The sequence below is a fragment of the Vulpes lagopus genome, chromosome 5, assembly GCF_018345385.1.
Source record: "Vulpes lagopus strain Blue_001 chromosome 5, ASM1834538v1, whole genome shotgun sequence".
In the NCBI taxonomy this organism is placed as follows: Eukaryota; Metazoa; Chordata; class Mammalia; order Carnivora; family Canidae; genus Vulpes; species Vulpes lagopus.
The window spans coordinates 77,301,955-77,309,025 of NC_054828.1; positions in this window are offsets into that span (position 1 = coordinate 77,301,955).

A 7,071-nucleotide genomic window follows, 5' to 3' on the forward strand; every position below is an offset into this window, starting at 1 on the left:
GGGATTTGACTCTAGCATGCAGCCACCATTCAGTGGCATGTGGAAATTGTAGGCAATTCTGCTGACCATGGTAGTGGTATCTGTCTTTTAGGATCTGTGGTTAGAGCAAAAAATCACTTTCCTGCTATTTGTTATGCCTTCCCCACTGGCTCCTCTATACCGTATTTGCTTGGAAAGTAACTGCTATCTGTTGTATTACCACTAGATAGCAGTGTTACTTCAGAAATGCTTTTCAAAGACCCCATAATCTGGGATCTGGAAATCCCATAGGAGTTTTCACTCCAGGATCAACCTGTAGGTCATGCCCACAGTCAGCTCCCTCAACACCAGCCTGCTCACTGTCCCCTGACCCAGACTTTCCATTGCCATTTCCCAATCTTGGATCATGCTCCTCCCTTCCAGGGGACATTAGTGTAGTGGTTAGGAACAGACACTGGAGCATAATGCCTGAGCTGAAATCTATGGCCACTTACTTAATTTTTCTGTATTACAGTTTCCTATGACATCTCTCACACTTTAATGAGAAGTAAATTAATTAATGCTTTTAAAGGTCTGGTAATATATACAACATATAGACCTCATAACTAGATTCATAGTTTGAATTTAGTTGAAAGTAGATTCTCAAGTTTGAATCTAATACAGTGTTTTGGGGACATTTTAACCTGATCATTTTGCTAAGGAGCATCCTTTCTTCCAAGGTGACACACTGTCATGTCGATCTTCACTGCTTTAGCCCAAGTACAATTATCTTAGTGGAGGCTTGAGGGCCACCTGTGAGATGATGCAGGATCCTGACAACAGCCCATTGATGGGAGAGCCACTGGCATCTAGGAGAGGGGTTGTATCTTTTGGAAGGTTTATGTTGATCAAGGACTAAGCATAACATACATATGAGTTTGGTGCATGGGAGGGATGGTTAGAGCAGGAAAGTTTCTTCTACTGAGAAAGCAATAATGTCTTCTCTAAAGTCACCTCGTACTGTGACATCCCCTTGTGGAGACCACCAGGGTAAGTCACAGCTGACCTGTGACAAGGTGTGTAAAGTGTCTGACACTGTGCTTATTACTAGCAAGTGCCCAATCAATGATAGTATTATCCTCAATAATAGCAATAATAATAACATTCACAAAATATTTATTATGTGCCAATGTTCTAAGGTATTAATTCATGAGATAGGGATCATCTTTATTCTTCTCTTACCGATGAGGAAACCAAGGCACACAGAGGTCAAATAAGTTGCCCAAGATCACATAGGTAACAGGCAGCAGAGCCAGGATTCAAAGGTAGGCAATCTGGCACCAGAGTTTACTCTATCAACTATTATGCTATTACTTAATTCAAAGATAGTAGCTCACAGGGGATCAGAGGAGAAAGAGACAGTTTCTGGCTGGGGTGACCAAGGAAGTGGGTAATCTGAATAAACAGGTGTTTAAACTTTCCTTTAACATCCATTCAAATCTATTTTCTGCTCCTGACCCCAGTCCTTGGGCCTGAAGTTGAACCCATTGGTCCTGCTCTAACATAAATGCTCATAACATAACGTTTAGCTGAAGCCCCAGACCTACTGAACCCAGAGCCTGTTAGGATTGGGGATGAGTAGTCTGGCTAGTAAGGGACTCTTAGAAACTGCCTGTGTCTTCAGGAAAAGGTTCATACCTCACTGGCTAACTTTTGCCTCTGCTTGCACCAAAACACATTGTTTTCGTGCCTTTACCTAGTACTTGCTATTCCTTCTTTCTGGAATATTCTCATTAATCCTACTCATTCTGAAGACTGAGTTCTATTGTCTATTCATCCATGAAGCCTTCCTCAGTGCTGCCAGGCAGAGCTGGCAGTGGTGTGTGAAACTGGTCACACTCTGCTCCACTTGGTCCATTATGGTCGTGGCTTTTGCAGAATTTTGAGGTCCTTGAGGCCAGAAACCATGTTGTATTCACTTTTGAATCCCACTTCCCAGCACAGGGCCTGGCACATGGTAGGCACAGGATGATTACTTGTTGTAGAATTAGGAAACAGATATTACAACCTGAATTCTCAAAGAAACAAGAATAGTACGCAGCCATCATCATTTGTTCCCATTTTTACCCACTCCACCCTCCTCTTTTTCCTTTCTACTACAGGTCCCACTGGAAGAGTATGGCCAATTTAATGCAAAGGTCAGGATCTTTAGTTTCTGGACTGCTGACTGAGATTCACATTTCTGAACTTGCAACGACCTCAGTGTACCCAGGGGCCGAATTCCAAATGAGCACATCAAATCCTATTGATATAATCAGCTTCTAATTACATCCTAAGCTTCTGATCGGTCCCCCAGCCCCTTGCCCACATATCACCATACCACTGACTCCCACTGGAGTCTGCCATTGTGAATGCTGAATGAGCTACATTGGGTTCAAATGGACTAATTAGGCCTTCCATGCCACTCTGGGTAAGAGGAGTTTTTAGTGCCCCTGGAAAGCACCTGCCTGAAACTGCCCTTCTTCCCCCTTGATACATTGAATTTGCAAGTCCTCTTTCCCTAAAAGCATTCTGTGTGTGCTCAAGGTTCATTCCTTGAAGTAGGGAAATTAAAGCTCTGTGAACATGCTGCCTGACTGTTCTTATACTTTGCTGAGAGGGGACAGCAAGCATTTGTTGTCCTTCAAAACTGATCCACAAGCTGGATCTATTTCCGAGAATCATGGGTTGATTATAATTTTAAACATTAAGCTACAGTTATACCCTATTGCTCCAGGCCCCCACCCAATTATTTCCACTAAGAATTCATTATAAGATTCTTGATCACTAAAAGCCTGAGGCATGAGAAAAGAAGGGCAAGAGAAGGCAGGAGCAGAAATACACACAGTTGCCTAAACAGTTTTAGGTTTCTTTCTTTCTTTCTTTCTTTCTTTCTTTCTTTCTTTCTTTCTTTCTTCTTTCTTTCTTTCTTTCTTTCTTTTTTCAGTTGTGGTATAATTTACACATAATAAAACAAACTCATTTTAAATGTATAGTTTGATGAATTTTGACAAAACTGGTATAACCACTGACACAATCAAGATGTTAGATATTTTCATCACCGCAGAAAATTTCCTGTTTCTTCCCAGTCAATGCCCTCTCACCCACAGCAATGAACTCTGCTCTGATTTCTGTCACTGTGGCTTAGTTTGGCCTGTTCAAGAACTTTATTAGAATCCACTGAATGATTATTTATGTATGTTTATCTTCTTTCACTCAACAAAATGCTTCTGAGATTCACCTGTGTTGTTGCTTGTATGAGTAGTTTGTTCTTTTTTCATTGCTTAGTGTTTTTTATTATGTTAGCATAACTCAAATTTGTTTATCCATTACCCTGCAGGTGGGCATTTGGGTTGTTACCAGTTATTATGAGTAGATGTGGGGGTTATTATGAATAGAAGCATTATAAACACTTCTATACAATTTATTTTTAAGAAAAGACTTGATTTTTAAGTAATCTCTACATGCAAATGGAGATTGAACTCACAACCCAAGATCAAGAGTTGCATGCTCCTCCAACTGAGCCAGCCAGGTACCCCCACTATACAATTCTTTTTGTGAACGTGTTTTCATTTCTCTTGGATAGATGCCCAAAAGTAAAACTGCTGAGTAACAGAGTAGGTATATGTTTAACTTTTTAAGGAAAACTTCTTCCAAGTGTTTGTACGATTTCACATTCCCAACCCCAGAGTACAAAATTTTCAATTCTTTGGCTTTGCCTATGTTTGTTCTGTGAGCACATAGTCAACACTTGGAACAGTTATAGGAACCATAACACTTGTTCTTAAAGATAGATTTCTGAGTGTTCTATCCCCAAGAGATGCTTCATACTTGAGTACCCTTATTAGGAAAAACGGTTTTCCACTCACTGGGACCTTAGACACAGCAGGCAAAATTAGGAAGGATGTCCAAGGAACAATAAAGGAGAAAGGCAATACAGCTCAGCCCACCATGAAGGATCAAACCCAACAACCAATTTGATAACAGATGTTCAAGTCAGATCACCCTCAATTTGAAGAGTGCCTTTGCAACAAGTCACTACCCATTCCTGAGCAATCAGAGAAATTTATTTGCTGTCCATTAGCTAATTGTTCCCATACTCAGCACAGATCTTAACTAAATGCCCTAAATGACATTTAAATTTCTGGTGTGTTATGAAACAGCTGATAATTTACCATGCTCATATCCTGCCAGTAGAGCTGACTTTAATTTTCCTTAAGATTGTGGCTGATTTCTGAGATCCCTAAAAATAAAGTGAAGTAAAGATCACAAGATAATATATAAATATATAATCACAAGATCACAAGATAATATATAAATATATAGTAATATATTATATATATATAATATATAAATACTGTGGAAGATACAGACTTTGCAGTCAGGATAGGGACATGGCATGCCAGCTGCGTGGCATTTGGCAAGTCACGTCACTTCTCTTGCTATCAGGTCACACAAAACTATAGTGGGAACAATAATTCGTATTTCTACCCACCTTCCTGCTACAGTGGGTGTGAGATTCAAATGAGATACAGCTCCATTCAAATCCTGACTCTACTGCATCCTACCAAAAGCTTGACTGTGCTACTTACTCAACTTTCCAAATTTGGGTTTTCACCCCTGTAAAGTGAAGGTAACAAGTGAATACCTTGCAATGTTGTTACAAGAATCAAGTAATGTATGTAAAACATCTGTCACAGTGGGTGGTCAGTAAACGGGAGCCTCACTATTAAGCAGACTACTGGTTTGAGACCCATAAGGGTGCCCTTAACTAGATGACAGTTTTTTCAAATGGTAGAGCCACTCAGTTGACAACCCACCCTTGTTGAACTAGACACAAGGTCTGCTGATAAAGTTCACAAGATGACAGCAAAAGTACCTGGGCTGTGACATGTGACCCAGATCACATGCGGCCACCCTCTTTTCAATATTAAATAGTTGGTCTGTTATTATTTATTGGAGTATAAGGTATAATTCTAGTGTCACTTGTATTTTTGCTCTTTTACTTTCCTGTGCTTCTTGTAGAGTGTGGCTTCTAATATTCTTATTTCTCTTAAATTCACAATCATGTTACCTAGGTGCAGATGTGACCCAATTATATGTTCTAGTTTGTTCATGTGTGAATATATACATATTGATACACATTTATAAAAGTCACATACTATGTTTTCACCTTTATGTTATAGTTAGGACATTATATTTATTTTTATAATAATGTGCATAAGTAGGTATATTACCTCTAAAGTTAATTATAGGATGGTAAAGGGGAGCAAAAACTAAATATATATTACAAAAAGAGGGCGTTGGATCTTAGGCTGTTGAGAACCAATGCTGTGGGTGCTGTCTGAGAGAACTGGAGTGACATCTTTTCATTCCTATGGCTTCTCTTTTTGCTGGCAAGCAAGCACTCTGGTTAGAGCAGGGTGTGGCAAATGTGAACCCTACAGCATAGAGTGAGGTCTGGATAGGACCCTCCCTTTGTGAGCACCAAGTAATTTTGCATGCCAGCTGCTTCCCTGTCTTTCCACTAGATGCCAGCAGCATCCTAGGACTCTAGATTGGAGTTTCCAAAAGCGCCACAAGGAATGTTGTTCCAGTTCCAAGCACACTCTTATCCTCTGGAGTTGGATGGCTGCTCATAGTCTTGATTGCTTGATTCCCTACCTGTTCTGGTTTCAGAATAACAGGGTCAAGTTTAGATACAGCAACATATCAAGAGAGAAAGTGAGGGTAACCACGATGGTATTGCAGCATCTATGCCAATGGCCTTGCTGACCCAACCTGCCCACACCCACCTACAGAGTACATCTGCTGGAGACTGACCGTAAATATTTACCTTTCATTAAACATGTCATCGCTGCCATTCACTCAGAGTCTCAAGCACCCTCCCAGAAGCCAGGGGCTGAAGCTAGGTGAGGGAGAACAGTGAATCTGTAGTTCTTTCTAACTGCTGGAAAACAGTCTTCTCCATTCTGCTCCCATCCAGAACCTGGGATAAGACTCAGTCCATGCTGAGACCCATCTTAGTTTTGAGTTTTGCTGAACGGAATCAAAAAAGAATGAGTACTTTCTAGATCTCTCTGGGTTTCTAAGGATGTGGTAATAGTTGGAGAGACACACAGAAAGACACAGACAAATGATATAGAGGAGTATTGCCCAATAGAACTTTAGGATTCCTATAGGAATCACTAGCCACATGTGGCTACTGAGCTCTTGAAATGTGCCTGGTGTGACTGAGGAACTGAATTTTAAATTTTATTCAATATTAATTAATTAAAATTTAAATAGCCACATGTGACTGGTGGCTACAGTATTGAGCAGGTAGATATAGAATATGAGACAAAGGCAAAATCATAGGCCTCCAAAGTATCAAGTGCCATGTTGGATGTATATATGCACATGTGTATGTATTATATAAAATACATATGTAACTCACATATTTGTGATTTACATGTAATTTAAATATATGAAAATGAGAACCAGACCTTCAGAGAGGTAGTTGAAGTTGGTTCTGGAACTAGAAGCTTCAGTGAAGATTGGGAATGGATGGGTGGACAACGGGGGAAGGAGAATTTGCCATAAGAGATCATAAGATGAGTCAACTGATTGGGGCCAGGGGTCTCCTAAGACACAGAAATTAAAAGGAGTGCAAAGGAGTCCCTTTCTACCAGAAAGAGAGAAATTGAGATGTGAGTGCCAGAGGAGGAACAAAAGGAAGTGACTGAAGAAAGACAACTGAGGTTTTCAAGGCCCCTTCTCTCCATAAGGACTGTAGATTTCAGCATAAAGGGGAGGAGCAAGCATACAGCAAAAGGAGCTGGAGGCAGACAGTCCAGGAAAGGAAGGAGAAGGAGGTTCTCTGCCTGGTAGGAAGGTGGAAAGGTGGAGGCAGCTTGGGTGAGTGGAAGTGGCAGCATGAAGGTGTTCACTTCTTTAGGCCATGAGCGAGGTGGAAGATATGTGGAACTGGGCAGCATGAGGAATTTTCAAAGACTATTGAGATCTACTGGTTTAATACATCCACCATTAAGTTAAAAATTCCCGTTAAATTAAAATTTCCTTTTAATTATAGTT